We start from the raw sequence: 17,243 nt of genomic DNA, 5'->3' as shown, positions 1-17,243 counted from the left end.
ACATGTGCTACTGTGATCTGAGCAGTTAGCTGAACAGCAATCTGAGTGGCAACGGACTCCCAACTTGAACCCAAAGAATGTAGTATCATGAAGGAATACACAGCCTCTGGAAAGGTGAGTCCTCTCTGTTGCAGCTCATGTCTCAGATTCTGCATCTCCATCAGATGTGTACGCACATCTGCACCTTCAGCAAGTGCCATATCATGCAGCTTGGCATAGTAGAACAAAGAAGCACCAGCTTCTTTCTTAAATGAGCATCTCTTAAAGTGTCCCAAATCTCTCTGGCTGAGGTCTTATCACGCAACAGACAGAGCTCTTCTGAGGAGACTATCAATGTAAGAGTTCCCCTTGCTTTGGAATCCTTAGCTGCCCATTCATCTGTTATTGGAGCTGGGGTGTGTGTGTCTGTAATAACGTCAAACAGACCCTCTTTCGCAGAAGAGCCTCTGCGTACAGTACCCAGGTCGCGTAATTCTTTTTATCGAGCTTTGGAATTCCAAAAGCATCAGCCAGCCTTGCATTAGCCATTTCTGCTGCATTAATCAAGCTGCGTCTGTGTTTACAGCAGCTTCCAGCTTCCAAAAGCACTTCTGTTTCAAGCCTCTGCCGAGCCTCTGAGCCTCTGCTGCAGCAAACGGCTTTAAAAGTTCAAAGTCCAGCCATAAAGCCATTAATTAGGAGCTGGCAGGCTGCCCGTTGCAAGAACACATACCTCTCATCAATCATCTTGACGTGCAGAGCAGATAACACCGTTCCGTCTCTCTGTTCCTCTGCCGGCATTCCGATTCCGTTTATCTGGGCCCGGAACCAAAAATGTGAGATTTTGACCAGCTTCGGCCCATCTGAAGCTGATACAGGCTCGTCTTATCTTGAGCCCAAGCAGAGTAGTCCACACAGCAGAAGGATAAGCAGTATGTGCCACATTCTTAACTTTATTTCCACTCTATGCTGAGAGAATACAAACATGCATCTTGCCTCTGTGAGAGCAGAGAAGCAACTGTCTCTCTAACAAAGAAACTGAGAGAACACTGAAAAACAGGAAACCAGGGAACATCACATCCAGTCTCCCATTCCCGTGGGAAGCCACATCAGGCACTTTTGAGCGGTACCTTTTGGGACTGGGCATCCTCTATGCCCTAACGGCACCATTTCATCCATCCAGCAATGGACAAGCAGAGAGAATGGTGCACTCAGCAAAAGAGGCACTGGCGCGCCTGGACCGGGGAGACTGGCACGAGTAGGTAGCCGAATACTTGTACGTACAACACATCACCTCTCATGCGGCCACAGGGCGGAGTGCTGCCGAACTGCTTATGGGCCGGCGCCTCAGGTCCCCGCTCGACAGGCTGCACCCGGACTTTGCCGTGGCCGAACCCCCAGGCTGTGCCACAGTAGTGGGAGTCACTGGACCTCGCTCGTACCAGGTGGCACTCGAAGACGGACATTTGTGGCGCCGGCACATAGACCAGCTTAGGCGCAGGGTTGGGGACTTGGACACTACCGTGATGCCCCCAAGTGCGCTTGTGGCTCCGGAACAGTAATTTCGTTGTCCCCGAGAGGGGGGCAATGACAATAAAGATATTATTATTATTATTATTATTATTATTATTATTATTATTATTATTATTATTATTATTATTATTAACAGACACTTACAGGTGGTGAGGCTCCACCTACACCTCTCTCGCAAACTGCCGGCGTGGAGCCGAACCAAGCCACTTCAGAGGGTCTCCCAGACTTACCACAGACTCAGACCACTGCCGTGCCTGACATTCCGCCAACTCCACTTGCGGAGGTTCCACCCACAGCAGCGGATCCAGGGAACTTGGTTTCAACGCCACCTAGGGTCGCACCACAGCCTCAGCAAGAATTGGGTGGCCCCCCGGACTTGGCTACCAGTCCCCGGGGATCTGGCAGAGTTTCCCAACTTATTTAAAGGACTATGTTGTTGGACATGTATCACTGTTGGTCTAAGTATGTGAAATGTAACCAATATGCTTTTGTGCCTAATTGAACCATTACGTGTAGTGCTGTATATAAGGAAACCATTACGATTGTAACTAACGCCTTATCTCGGTGGGGAGAGGTGTTATGTACTGAAGTTCTCACCCTGGGCCAGCAGGGGGATACTGTAGATAGTTATGCAAATGAAGGATCGAAAGTGACATTCAGTGATTGGATAGTTTGTATGCAAATGAAGGATCGAAAGTGACGTTCAGTGATTGGATAGTTTTAGAAAGTTGCAACAGTTACATTGTTCTGGAGCTCTATATAAGCAGGCTGACTGAGCTCTTCAGGCCAGTTCTGTTCTGCCTCTGAATAAACAAGAGCTGTTTGAAGAATCGCTGTGTCGTCTGATATGTTCGCCCACAACTTAACACCCACACCATTTTTTGGACACAGCCCAGGAGGAAGGAGCGGGACCACTGTATAACAGTGCCCCCTGCTCTAGATGGCCCAGAAGGATGTCATTGCTTCTGAAAAAAAACCTCAATTTGCAACAGATCCCAACAGTTTCTCCATCAACTGCACATCTCCATGACCCACCTCAAAATGCATGCATTACAAAATACATACCCACAGGTCACATTCCAGCCTATTTTGCTTCATTAGCCTTAACCAACCTGGTGCCCTCCAGAAGTTTAGGACTACAACTCACATCAGTCCCAACTCTGTGATAGACTTCCTCAGCATAAGGCAGCTTCCTATTTATTTAGAGCCACAAATACTGGACTGCTACATTATTTTGTAGAAGAAAGGACTATAGCTCACCCAACCTGGGAGAGCTGTTGTTAGTCAGCGAAGACAGTACAGTGGTACCTCGGGTTAAGAACTTAATTTGTTCTGGAGGTCCGTTCTTAACCTGAAACTGTTCTTAACCTGAAGCACCACTTTAGCTAATGGGGCCTCCCGCTGCCACCGCACGATTTCTGTTCTCATCCTGAAGCAAAGATCTCAACCCGAGGTACTATTTCTGGGTTAGCTTAGTCTGTAACCTGAAGCGTCTGTAACCTGAAGCGTTTGTAACCCGAGGTACCACTGTACTGAGCTAGATGGAGTAATGGTCCGACTCAGTACATGACAGTATCTTACTCAAACCATCCCTTTTAGATCTGGAACCTTATTTCTGAAGATGGTCCTCATCATTTCATGGAGAGCTGGGAGAGTGAAACCCTGGAGAGCCACTGCCAGTCAGTGCGGGTCACACTAAGCTAGATGGACCAATGGACCAGCTTTCTGACTTGCTATGATGGGAATCATAAAGCCTAAAACCTTAGAAGCCAACAAGATTGAGAAAGGCTGATCTGAACTCGCCCAGAACTCAACATACGGGACTAAGGGGTGCATTACCCCCTGTTTAGAAGCCTTCCACCCACATTTGTGCTGCATTACTCCGCGCGCCAATTCAGAAAAGTTTCAGCCTTTCTCAAGCCGTAGTAAACACAACAGTCACTGAAAGCACAAGCATGCATTTGAAAACTGAGAGAAGCCAGGTGCATCGCTCTCCTGCTCTGCAGTCACAAAAGAAGTCCAAATAAATAGATCGATTATCTAACAAATAAATGTTTTATCTCAATATCTTTCTCAATACATGTAATCCTCTTGCAGACAGGCGGCCATTTTTCCTTTTTCTCTTGCGAACGGTTCCTCCTTCATTGGCTACGTCCAACCCATGGGACGGGGAAAACGTTTCCTCCTCCTTCTACCGAAGCTCCTCCAACGTCCCATAATCCTTCGCTGCCTCCTCATAGGGTCTACCAATAGAGCGCCGAGCCGGTGACAAAGGGCCATGGGCTAGTTCCGCCTTCCTCTCCAGCCCAGGTAAGTGACCAGCTCACGGCGCGAGAGAGCCACACATAGTGTGCTTTTGCGATTCCTGCAAGAGAAGCGCACGCGGTGAGGTGAGCCACACGGGTTGCAGCACCTTCTTTGCACGCGTGCCAACCCCTAAAAAGCCTTAAGGGGGTGGATCTCCGCTAACTGCTCACTGGCCTGCCCAACACAGGATGGGAGATCTCAAATGGAGTCGTTTGCCTTGCGCCTACACATGAGATGATCTTCCCGTGAGCGGCCAGCATGTGTTGGTTCGCACATGGCGTTCGACGAGCGTACAACCTCTGTACATAAGTTGTTTAGCTGCACGCTCCTACAGCTATTCATATTTTCAGTTTGTGAAACTGTTTACACATTAGTTGATCAGTACAACCTTTCACGCAAACCCTTGTGCGTGCGTAGAAGCAGCTCTCTTTAATGTGTAACCCTGCACACGTGTTGGCTGGAAAGTAAAATTTAGCTGGCTGATGTGATGTGTGGGGGCTGTTCACCTGTTCTGTTAAACAGATGTACAATTTGGGGTACCCATGTGTACAAATTAGTTAGTTCTGCTCTTGAACAACCATTCACATGTGATATTAAGGAGTGTACAATCTGTACCTGTGTACACAATAGCTTTACAAGCCAGCAGATGTCCACTTTCCCCCTCAAATGCCTGTACATGTATTGAGATGGCTTTCTGTGGATTTTTATTTTCTTGACTTGTAAATATCAAGCCATCAGTCTCCTTCAGTTTATCCATGTCATTGATTAATTTTTCTCTCTCTTTAAGCAGAATGAAAAGCGAGTATGCAAACGTGGCCCCATGAGTTTTGTCCACTTTGGGTTGACTTAGCAGAAGCAGCCTCACACAGCATTCTGGGTAGAAGTTTTAAATGGAGGATGGTCAGAATGAACAAGACGTCTTTGACTTAGAGGCAATATTCCCCCTGCGAGACCATCCTACGATTTTATTTTAATTTTTGGTTTATTTACTTTTATTTTTTACCTTCACAAGACCTTGATCCCACAATGGCCGCTTTAGTCAACAAAGGCTCTTACCTGCAAAACTTGGACAAGAAAATTTGCACCCAGGAAGCCCCCGAGCCACAAATAAGGAAATTTGGTACAATTATCTGATGCTGTCATTTACCGTACTTCTTTAGATCAGGGTTTTTTGTAGTAGTGCAGCCTCCTTGGTTATTGTAATTATTTTCATTTCTTTATTTCACAGGATTTATATACTGCTTGCGATGAAACCTCAAAGTGGTGGTACTTAATGTTTTCCCTTATTTTAACCACAGCTCATTTTAGATTATAATCTGCTCAGGAAAGGGTCCTGATGCCACAATGGAATGGCAGTAGTGTGTTTTGAAAATGCAACTTCGAAAAATTCAGTTGTCTTATCTTGGTGCTTCCTGCAGACCTCCAGAAGTTGCTGGACTACAACTCCCATCAGACCTGATCAGCCATACTGGCTAAGGTTGATGGGAGTTGGAGTCCAGCAACATCTGGATGGCCTTCTAACATGTATGTTCTTAGGCATTTATGCCTTGCAGAAATGTTTGCACAGCATCTTGTCAACCAGATTGCAAAATATTTTCCTCTCTTTGTTTAATGAAGTCTTGTGTCTCTGCCTTCAAACATTCCCAGGAACTGGACTGGGAGACAGCCGCCAAAGAAGAAGAAGAAGAAGAAGAAGAAGAAGAAGAAGAAGAAGAAGAAGAAGAAGAAGAAGAAGAAGAAGAAGAAGAAGAAGAAGAAGAAGAAGAAGAAGAAGAAGAAGAAGAAGAAGAAGAAGAAGAAGAAGAAAGGCAAGATAGTGGGCACCCCTCTGGGCAAGCAGACAGCACCTGGGGGCAACCAAGCACCACCAGCCAAACAATGTTACAGGTGAGAGTGTTTCTACAGCCAGTCAGTTAAGCTACTGGGCTGGGTTCTCACATAACTCTAAGCAATGGTTTAGTAACCCATATTTTAGCATTATGTGTGAACCAGGCCACTGAGTTTAGCTGAGTTGAGTTTAGCAGCAATTTGGGATGGGACACAGGTCACATGCTTTCTCCTGTTTTCCTTTACAGGTGGTGACAAGAGCACAGCCGGCTCATTTTCAGCCATGAATCTCTTGCAGCAGAGACTGCACGAGAAGATCCAAGAAATCTCTGGCCAGGTAAGAGCAGCACCCTCCTTTAAAAAACAGTTGTCAAGATGTGGAGAAAGCCTGGAGAATCCAAAGCCAATTTTTGGTTGTAGGCATATGCCAATTTAATTTGGGAGCAAGCCTTGTTTAGGGCAATGGAACTTGCTCCTGATTAAACACCCACAGAATTGCACTGTTAGATGTGTGGTGGAAATATTCCTATGCCTCTAGTATTCTGGTTCCAGTTGATATCATACTGGCTTCTGCTCTACCTTGATTTGAACTAAAACAGTTCACCCATTTTTGGAGGCCAGATTTTGGAGGATGTGATGGAGGGTGGTTGATGTATAATAGGGGTGGGGAACCTATGGCTCTCTGGATGTTGAACAGCCAGCTCCCATCAGCCCCAGCCAGCGTTGCCAGTGGTTAGGGATGGTTAGAAACATCTGAAGGGCTACAGGTTCCCCATCCTAAGTGCATAAATATAACACACTCTTCGGTCAGGCCTGTTTGTACTTTGAGATTCTGTTCAAACATAGCATGGGTGAGAAATATTTGGATGAAAAACATCAGCTTTTTAATAATCTTAGCTTTAATGTTTTCACTCTAAAAAGCAAGTTTCTAGATCACATGGCTGAAAATCTAAGCTTATAATACTAAGCAATGCATTCTAAGCTCCCAGTGTCCTATGCACCTTACCCCTCCCTACGAGAAAGATAGGCAGTGATCCTAAGGATAAGCATGAGCCTAAGTATGCAAATGAAGAACCTTTCTGTTGGTTCAAGAAGAGAGAGAAAAAGGTATACAAAAATGAGAATTCCTGGGTACCATGATCCAAGTTTGGGGCAAGTACTCTTTGGCAAGAGAACACCAGCAGAGGTTTGAAATAGCAAAATACACAACAAAGTAAAGTATGGAAATAAAGGTATTTAGACTTTTAAAATATGCCACTTAAAGTGAGTACCAAAGTTTCCCTCTTTCAGTAGCTTAGGAAAAGAACACATTTGGCAAATTAAAAAGTTTACTTACAAGCTCCCCAAATGTCAGATTCATGTGCTTTTCCATACAGCATTCAGAAAAAGCTGCACAGGCAGTAAAATGTGGCTTAATTACAGTGGTGCAAGTTCCTAAATCATTGGTATAGGAACTGAAGAGTGACTTGTGAAAGCTGAGCAACCACCACATCCTCTTACACCTGAGCTGCTCAGGTAAACTGGGGGAGAAAAAAGCCTTGATTATCCAGTCTCTCCCAAAGTGAGCTAAGCACATTGATTTTATGAGGCTAGTTATCCCACAGTTCCAATAACTTTTGCAGTATTTAGGGTTTTTCTGTAAACATGTGTAATATATAGATACTCTCTCTCTCTCTCTCTCTCTCTCTCTCTCTCTCTCTCTCTCTCTCTCTCTCTGTGTGTGTGTGTGTGTGTGTGTGTGTGTTTTGAAACTGAGATAGATCCCAACACTGTTTTGTTAATAAATAGTGACAATTCTAAGAGTACTCGGGATGGAAAAATTTTAAGAGATGTGACATATACAAATTATTCCTTTAAAAATTACTACTACTACTACTACTATTATTAGCTACATAGAAATTAGCAGAGCGGTTCTATAATACTGTCTTCAGAGTATGTCCCACTGAGTTCAATGAGGCCTACTCTTGGGTAAGTAGGTTCAGAATTGCAGCCTAAGTTTTGTTTTCCAGATTAAGTCCACAGGGTACCAGGGTCTTGAGTCTGTGTATCCTCCTGCTATTAAGATGAATTTTATGGTTGTTCTGTAGGAATAAGCTGGACAGGTTGAAGCAGTTTCCATTTGGGGGGTCAATAGTGATTTCTAAATCATGCATAAAAGTCTTTTGTCCCCCCCCCCCTAATATTCTGATTGTGGCATCCAGTAATGTATAATTACATTGTTAGTCTTCCAGCTGAAATTCTCTTGAAGGAAATAATCCTTGCCGGCTTTCCTGCTTTTAAATGTAATGGTAAAGATAATACAGTGACCAGATTTACAATAATATATATGTTAGTGGTCTATTCTAGGTACTGTCTTTTTAGCTTAAAAAGTTCACTTTGCTCTTTTGAACGATTCCTCTTTCTTTTCAACTTGCTGTTTCTTAACAGGGAAACAGCAAAGAGTTGACCCCAGCAGTGTTGGAGAAGAGGCAACGAAGGAAATATGAGGAGAGAAAGAAACGTCGGAGAAAAGAGTTGAGGATGAAAGAAAAAACGGAGCCATTTCAGAGCCCCAGGCCCCAAAGAATGACACTAAGGCCGAGACTGTCTTCAATAAGGTCGAAGTCCATGAGGAAGGGCTTAGCAAAGTGGAAAAGAGGAAGGCACTGAAAGGCAACATTACTCCACTGACAGGGAAGAATTACAAGCAACTCCTGAGCAGATTGGAATCTCAGAAGAGTAAGCTGAAAAATCTGAAAGACAAGGATGAGGCGAAAGCCAAGGAGCTGGAAGTAAAGATGAAGTGGGCAAATGTCCTGTACAAGGCAGAAGGGGTCAAAATCTGTGATGACGAGGACTGGCCTGAAGCGGAAGGAGAAGCACAAAGCCCAGCGCCAGAGGCAGTGGGAGGAGTGGACTGAAAACGTAGTGAACAAAAGGCAGCAGCGGCAAGACAAGCGCCGCAAGAATCTCCAGAATAAAAAGATGGCCAAGGTGGAGAGGAAGAAAGCCAAGACTCGCAAAAAGGGTCGCATCCTGCCCGAGGACCTGGACAAAGCCAAATTTAAATGAATCAGGCTAGTGGTCCATTGGAACCCACTCCAAGGCAGGTGCTCACAGGGCTCATTAATAAAAACTATTTTGTAGTGGAACCTCTATAATTTTTTATATCTAAATCTCCTTGGTTGTGAGATGACTTGGAGTCATCAGGCTGTGCAACTAGACCAAGAAGAGGAAGCTCCTGCACTTGAGATGCAAAAGAGATATATTTCCACAAGACTGTTTCTGTGGTCATACAACCCTTAGCTATGCCAGTTGATCAAGTGGATCTTTTCACCCCTCTCCCTGAGTCAAGATAAGAGAACCTTCAGTCTGGGTGCTAAATGTGGCCTTCAAAACCTATCTTCCAGGCCCCCTGGCACAGCTTAACACCCTCCTTGAATATTTTCTACCTCTAACTGTGCTATAATGTCTTTTTTTCCCCTTGGGTAAAATGTGTATTCATTGCTCCCCTACATTTTTGCTTTTGCCCTGCCCATCAACTGGCATGCATCCCCTTGAAAATTCCCCAAAAGGGAACACAGCCCTAAGGCTGACAAATGTATTTTTTGTGAATAAATTTCACAAAATCTCATCAACAGGAGCTCAGGAAGGAAGCAAATGAATTTAATATCATAACAATAATGGGATAAATTAAAAGAAAAATGGGAGTATTTTTAATTACTTTATATTAAAGGTAAAGGTACCCCTGCCCGTACGGGCCAGTCTTGACAGACTCTGGGGTTGTGCGCCCATCTCACTCAAGAGGTCGGGGGCCAGCGCTGTCCGGAGACACTTCCGGGTCACGTGGCCAGCGTGACAAAGCTGCATCTGGCGAGCCAGCGCAGCACACGGAAACACCGTTTACCTTTCCGCCAGTAAGTGGTCCCTATTTATCTACTTGCACCTGGGGGTGCTTTCGAACTGCTAGGTTGGCAGGCGCTGGGACCGAGCAACGGGAGCGCACCCCGCCGCGGGGATTCGAACCGCCAACCTTTCGATCAGCAAGCCCTAGGCGCTGAGGTTTTTAGCCACAGCGCCACCCGCGTCCCTATTTACTTTATATTAGTGCAACATAAAAATACATAAAAATACTATGTATTAGTTCTCGAAGCTACAAACATGAGTCTGACCAAACTGCGGGAGGCAGTGGAAGACAGGAGTGCCTGGCATGCTCTGGTCCATGGGGTCACGAAGAGTTGGACACGACTAAACGACTAAACAACAACATGTTTACATATAATTTCCAGAAGATAAAGAACAAATATTTACAGCTGTTTGCAGAGATGCACAAAAGTTGAATGTTATCATGAAAATACTAATTCCAGAAGTTAATAAACAATACCACTTTTCCATAAACCAGTCAATTTGAGATTTATAATAGCTTTTTGTGAAATAAGTTTGTGCAGTCCTTTTTGTGGTGGTTCCAGAGTTTTCAGGTATGAGGCAATACACATAACTTCAGTTAGTAAGTTTAATACTGTTTGCAAGTCCTGTGTTTTTTATTTCATTTTCATTTCAACTTTTCAGTAATGTATAAGATTTATTTTTTCATCTGTAGTTAGATGTTAATCTGTTAAATAACCAAAATACTGTTCAAAAAATGGCTTATATTAGAACAGACCCCAAAAGTCGGCATAAGATCAACTTGGGAGGTGTGGTATCTCCAACATATATCTGATGACTTTATAGTATTTAGCCTATGTAGTGTAGGAGATAACTATTTTTTATTTAAATAGGTATGTATTTGAAATTTGCATTAATCCAAATTAGGTGGAAATGAATTATGAAAGGAAAACATAAAGCTGAATGAGTGTCTTTTATTCGCAATTGACAAACACTGATTTAAGTGACTATTACTTAAAGGTTGGGGTAAACCCTTTTGTAAATAAAAATCCCCCTTTTATGGAGGAGTTTGGATTTGAGGAAGAGTTTGGATTTCATATCCCGCTTTATCACTACCCGAAGGAGTCTCAAAGCGGCTAACATTCTCCTTTCCCTTCCTCCCCCCACAACAAACACTCTGTGAGGTGAGTGGGGCTGAGAGACTTCAAAGAAGTGTGACTAGCCCAAGGTCACCCAGCAGCTGCATGTGGAGGAGCGAGGAATCAAACCCAGTTCACCAGATTACGAGTCCACCACTCTTAACCACTACACCACACTGGCTCTCCTATAGGGGATGGAGCAGCTCCCCTATGAGGAAAGGTTGCAGTGTTTGGAACTTCTTAGTCAAGAGAAAAAGCGAGTAAGAGGAGACGTTACTGAAGTACATAAAATTGTGCATGGAGGTAAAAAAGTGGGCAGAGAATATTTCTCAATCCTGTAACACTAGAAGTCATGGACATGAAGCTTAATGCTGGTGTTACAGGAAAAAACTGCTCCAAGCGCCCGTATAGAATCCCTAAGTGGGTTCCCTATCTGTAGGAGAAAATAACAGGCCAACCAGAGAATATTGAGAAGCAAAGCAGCTAGTAAGCCTGATCTTTATTAAACTGTTGCAACAGGTTCAGGTAGGTAGCCGTGTTGGTCTGACGCAGTCAGGGAGGAAAAATTGTCCAGTAGCACCTTAGAGACCAACTAAGTTTGTTCTGGATATAAGCTTTCATGTGCATACACACTTCTTCAGATATCTGAAGACATCCTTCAAATATCCTGTCTTAAGGGCACATTTAAGATATAAATAGGGTGTGAGCCTGTGACCTGTATTCAGGAATTCAGTAGTTATCATAACGAAAGAGTGGCCAGGATGCCCAGGTAATCCAATCAGGTAACCTGGCAGACAGGAAGAAACAACACACCCAGATTTCCACCCCTTCTCTGGTGTATTAAGGGGTGGTCTTGGGCTACACACCTTCTGTGATGTATGTATGATGTTTCTGGGGGTGGTCTTGGACAATTTAAAATGTCTATATAAGGGCTTGTGCACATGGCTCGGGGTGCCTCCCCCCCCCCCCGTGTGTGGGGGAGCACCCTGTTGCAACAGCTTTAATAAAGATCAGGCTTACTAGCTGCTTTGCTTCTCAATATTCTCTGGTTGGTCTCTGTTATTTTCTCCTACCGATAGAGAACCTACAAAAGGACTCTATGTGGGCTCTTGGGTTCCCCATAAGGGAAAAGGAGCAGCTTTTTCTCATAACAGTTTCCCTTGTACATTTATGAACATTTATTTTATATTTGGGACCTTAAAATGCTTATAACACTGGAGAATTCAGGGCTGGTAAAAGAAAATACTTATTCAAATAGTGCAGACTGGAATTAACTCCCAGATGAGGTAGTGAAGACCACCACCTTGAATGGTTTTGAAAGGATAGAGAAATTCATGGAGGATAAGGCTATCAGTGACTCTTAGCCACCATGGCTATGTTCTGGCTCCAGTTATTGGCCCCCTTTGGTCTCATCCAGCAAGGCTTCCATTCTTATCAAAATCCCCCTTGATCAGACAAGAAGCTTTTCTTATCTGCATCTGTAAGTTCACAATCAAGGCATTAAAGAAGTACCCTTCTCCTGTTGCTTGTCCTCAGTTCCTGGTGTGGATAGACTGCCTCTGAAAATGGAGTTTTGATTTTGCCACCAGCCGGGGCCTGTGATCTCATTTTATAAGGGAATGCAAAACAATTTCTCCCCAGTTACCCAAGCAAATCCCCTTCATAAACTCTGGATGCACACCTGTGTCCTGACAAAAACACGTGTATACTAATGAAATCAGCCAGACAGCTCCATGGCTGGTGCGTGGTGATTTTTGCTACTTCCCAACTTTTTAAAAACAACACGTTTTTACAATCTCTCCCCACCCCCCAAAACATGGAAAGGTGGTAACCTTCAATGCAGGGAATCTTGCATTGAAAAGCAGGATTCAAAATGTGGAAGCATTGGGCCGAATTGCTGCTATAAAGATGAATGTATTGCCAAAAATGCTGTTTTTGTTCCAGACTTTACAGATTATGGATAAAATGGAGTGTTTCAGGAGGTGGCAGAGAGACATTTCCAAATTTGTCTGGCAGGGCAAAAAGCCCAGAATCAAGTTTAAAATATTAACTGATGCTAAAGAAAGAGGGGGGTTTGCCCTGCCAGACTTAAGGTTGTATTATGAAGCAGCAGCGTTCTGCTGGCTGAAAGACTGGCTACTTCTTGAAAATACTGATGTTTTAGATCTGGAAGGTTTTAACAATGTATTTGGTTGGCATGCATATTTGTGGTACGACAAGGTGAAAAGTCATAAGGCTTTCAAGAACCATATTGTCAGGAAAGCATTGTTTAATGTTTGGATAAAATATAAAGATCTATTAGAAAATAAGACTCCAAGGTGGCTGTCACCAATGGAAGCTAAGGCCCAGAAAAGACTTAACATGGAGGCCAATTGGCCAAAATATTGGGAAATACTAGAAAAAGATGGAGATTCTTGGAAGTTGCAGAGTTTGGAGGAACTAAAAGATAAAGTGCGGGACTGGTTACATTATGCTCAGATTAAAGAAGTTTTTAATTTGGACAAAAAGATAGGATTCCAGGTGGAAAAATTGAAGCTAGAAACAGAACTGTTAGAATCTAAAACTAAGGTTCTTTCAAAAATGTATAACTTGATGCTAAAATGGAATACACAAGATGAAACGGTTAAGTCAGCCATGATAAAATGGGCACAGGACATTGGGTACAACATTATGTTTGCTGACTGGGAAAAGTTATGGACCACCGGTGTGAAGTTTACGGCATGTAATGCCCTAAAAGAAAATATTATGAAAATGATATACAGGTGGTACATGACCCCAGTCAAGCTTGCAAAAATATATCACTTGCCTGACAATAAATGTTGGAAATGTAGAGAAACTGAAGGAACGTTCTTTCACCTCTGGTGGACTTGCCCTAAGGTTAAGGCTTTCTGGGAAATGATATATAATGAGCTGAAAAGGTATTTAAATATACCTTCCCTAAGAAACCAGAGGCCTTCCTTTTGGGCATAGTTGGCCAGAGGGTGTTAAAGAAGGATCTAACATTTTTTATGTATGCAACAACAGCAGCAAGGATACTTATAGCTAAGTACTGGAAAACCCAAGATTTGCCCACTCTGGAAGAATGGCAGATGCAACTGATAGACTATATGGAATTAGCAGAAATGACTGGCAGAATCCGCGACCTGGGAGAAGAAACTGTGGAAGAGGATTGGAAGAAATTCAAGGATTACCTACAAAAACATTGTAAATTGTATGAGTGTTAAGAAAGATGCAAGAATAAAAATAAATGTGGCATCAGTAACGTTAGTTGAAAGGAATTTGAGAATAGGTGAAATCACAGAAAAAGTTAAATTTGGAGTTAAATATTATGCCTAAATTAAATATTCAAGCTTTTGGTTAATGTAGTTAAAACTAGAGACATAATATTGGAATAATACAAAATAAGTATTGAAACAAGGTGATAATTTGCTGTTTAGAACTTTATAAATTTGGAATGCAGGAACGAGAGACGTGAGGAAGTCCAAAAAGGTGAAGAAAGTATGGATACTAAGGATTTGATTTTGATGTTCTATGTTTTTCTTTTTTGTGTGTTTTTCTTTGTTTATTGTATTTTGGGGATGGGTTTATATGTGTTGGGTGAAAATGTTTAAAATCTTGAATAAAATATTTTTTTTAAAAAATGTGGAAGCATCTTGACGTTATTCTAAGTTTAAAAAGGATTCAAGTCGGAAAGACTCGGTACATGCTCGGACTCTTATTTACCGCGCAATATTCTGGTGGGGGGGAATTATGGAGGAAAACAACTATAAGTGACCAGGACACAATGATGAACTCGTAAGACAAAAACAAGCCCCTGCCGCCCGTAAATTTAAAAAGCCACTTTCCGTGTCTCTATGGCAGTCGTCGCCGGAGTGCGGCCATGTTGAATCCCATCGAGTCCCACAAGAGAATAACACGCACTTTCTCCATTCCTTCCTCTTCCCTGCTCTTGATAGTCACCATGGCAACCCAAAGACACCGTTCTTGGCCTAGCTGCCTTGAGGCGGCTTTTAGGACTGGCTTTCCAAGGGTTCCTCAGGTAAGGTTGGCTGTCGGGTGAGAGAGGGGCAACTGCGGAAGGCGAGAAGAGATGTTGAAGAGGAGAGCCCCCCCCCCCCATACATTGCAATGAGTCGCGCTCCTTTCCTTTGCCCTAAGGGGGAAAGCAGCCACATGCATTCTGGGAGAGCAGCACATGGTATGAATCCATCCCTCCCATCACATTTAGTTTGGATCTCAAATGTATCCCTCATGGCAGGACCTGATGCGAGCCACAAAAGCCATTTTTCTCTTCTCCCCAACTATCAGCACAGGACTTGGGGAGGGGGAGGGGACCCCACTCTTGGTTATTGCCTAATTGCATTTGATGATTTGCATAAATAAGTGCTGTAAATAAATTTGCACAATTAAATGCAATCGTATAAATAAATGACAATTTTATTTAAAATTGCTCAGGGCACTGGCACCCAGATAGGTAAATGGCAGATAATGGGGACGGAGTCCACAGTTGCAAATAAGACTGCAGCTATAATATCATAAAACCCCACTGAAATACACTGGCATTTACTGCTGATATATGAGTCAGTTCGAGGTGCCATGCAATTACAAAAAAGTCTTGTTCACAGCAGTTTCTTCCCTACTCACCATTCCCAACATCACTCAAGGAATGTTGTTGTTGTTTAGTCGTTTAGTCGTGTCCGACTCTTCGTGACCCCATGGACCAGAGCACGCCAGGCACCTCTGTCCTCCACTACTTCCCGCAGTTTGGTCAAACTCATGCTGGTAACCTCGAAAACACTATCCAACCATCTCGTCCTCTGTCGCCCCCTTCTCCTTGTGCCCTCCATCTGTCCCAGCATCAGTGTCTTCTCCAGGGAGTCTTCTCTTCTCATGAGGTGGCCAAAGTACTGGAGCCTCAGCTTCACGATCTGTCCTTCCAGTGAGCACTCAGGGCTGATTTCCTTAAGAATGGATGCGTTTGATCTTCTTGCAGTCCATGGGACTCTCAAGAGTCTTCTCCAGCACCATAATTCAAAAGCATCAATTCTTCGGCGATCAGCCTTCTTTATGGTCCAGCTCTCACTTCCATACATCACTACTGGGAAAACCATGGCTTTAACTATACGGACCTTAGTTGGCAAGGTGACGTCTCTACTTCTCAAGATGCTGTCTAGGCCTGTCATTGCCCTTCTCCCAAGAAGCAGGCGTCTTTTAATTTCGTGGCTGCTGTCACCATCTGCAGTGATCATGGAGCCCAAGAAAGTAAAATCTCTCACTGCCTCCATTTCCTCCCCTTCTATTTGCCAGGAGGTGATGGGACCAGTGGCCATGATCTTCGTTTTTTGATGTTGAGCTTCAGACCATATTTTGCGCTCTCCTCTTTCACCCTCATTAAAAGGTTCTTTAATTCCTCCTCACTTTCTGCCATCAAGGTTGTGTCATCTGCATATCTGAGGTTGTTGATATTTCTTCCGGCAATCTTAATTCCAGCTTGGGATTCATCCAGCCCAGCCTTTCGCATGATGTATTCTGCATATAAATTAAATAAGCAGGGAGACAAAATACAGCCTTGTCGTACTCCTTTCCCAATTTTGAACCAATCAGTTGTTCCATATCCAGTTCTAACTGTAGCTTCTTGTCCCACATAGAGATTTCTCAGGAGACAGATGAGGTGATCAGGCACTCCCATTTCTTTAAGAACTTGCCATAGTTTGCTGTGGTCGACACAGTCAAAGGCTTTTGCATAGTCAATAAAGCAGAAGTAGATGTCTTTCTGGAACTCTCTAGCTTTCTCCATAATCCAGCGCATGTTTGCAATTTGGTCTCTGGTTCCTCTGCCTCTTCTAAATCCAGCTTGCACTTCTGGGAGTTCTCGATCCACATACTGCTTAAGTCTTCCTTGTAGAATTTTAAGCATAACCTTGCTAGCGTGTGAAATGAGTGCAATTGTACGGTAGTTGGAGCATTCTTTGGCACTGCCCTTCTTTGGGACTGGGATGTAGACTGATCTTCTCCAATCTTCTGGCCACTGCTGAGTCTTCCAAATTTGCTGGCATATTGAGTGTAGCACCTTAACAGCATCATCTTTTAAAATTTTAAATAGTTCAGCTGGAATACCATCACTTCCACTGGCCTTGTTATTAGCAGTGCTTTCTAAGGCCGATTTGACTTCACTCTCCAGGATGTCTGGCTCAAGGTCAGCAACCACACTACCTGGGGTGTACGAGACATCCATATCTTTCTGGTATAATTACTCAAGGAATGACACCAAACCAATTATTTCTTTCTTTCTCTTTCTTTGCATTTCCTTTTTCTCAGCTAACCCAAGAAAAAGTTCAGCTGCAAACCAATCGAGCGCCTAGGAAAACTCTGCAACATGACCCTAGTGAAGGTGTCCCGTGTCGTCCCCAGTGGGAAAGTCTACAGACAGATATTTGATGATGAGGTACAGCAATGACAGAAGCTAGAAGACCTGGGTTTTTTTTGGGGGGGATAGCATCACTTGAAGCAGGGATGGGGAACCTTAGGCACAGAACTCTCTCCGGGCTACACCTCTCCCTAGGCCATGCCCCTATCCAGCTTTGGTTAGTAGTG

General features: G+C 43.6%; 1 pseudogene; it reads left to right on the top strand.

Annotated features, from left to right (window-relative positions):
• Nucleotides 1–4,845: 4,845 nt before the first annotated feature.
• LOC144326397 (surfeit locus protein 6-like) lies at nt 4,846–8,697 on the top strand (annotated as a pseudogene).
• Nucleotides 8,698–17,243: the final 8,546 nt, after the last annotated feature.

The sequence above is a fragment of the Podarcis muralis genome, chromosome W (assembly GCF_964188315.1).
Source record: "Podarcis muralis chromosome W, rPodMur119.hap1.1, whole genome shotgun sequence".
Lineage (NCBI taxonomy): Eukaryota > Metazoa > Chordata > Lepidosauria > Squamata > Lacertidae > Podarcis > Podarcis muralis.
The sequence above is the reverse complement of the archived record's forward strand: the minus strand, read 5'-3'. Positions and strand labels throughout refer to the sequence as shown.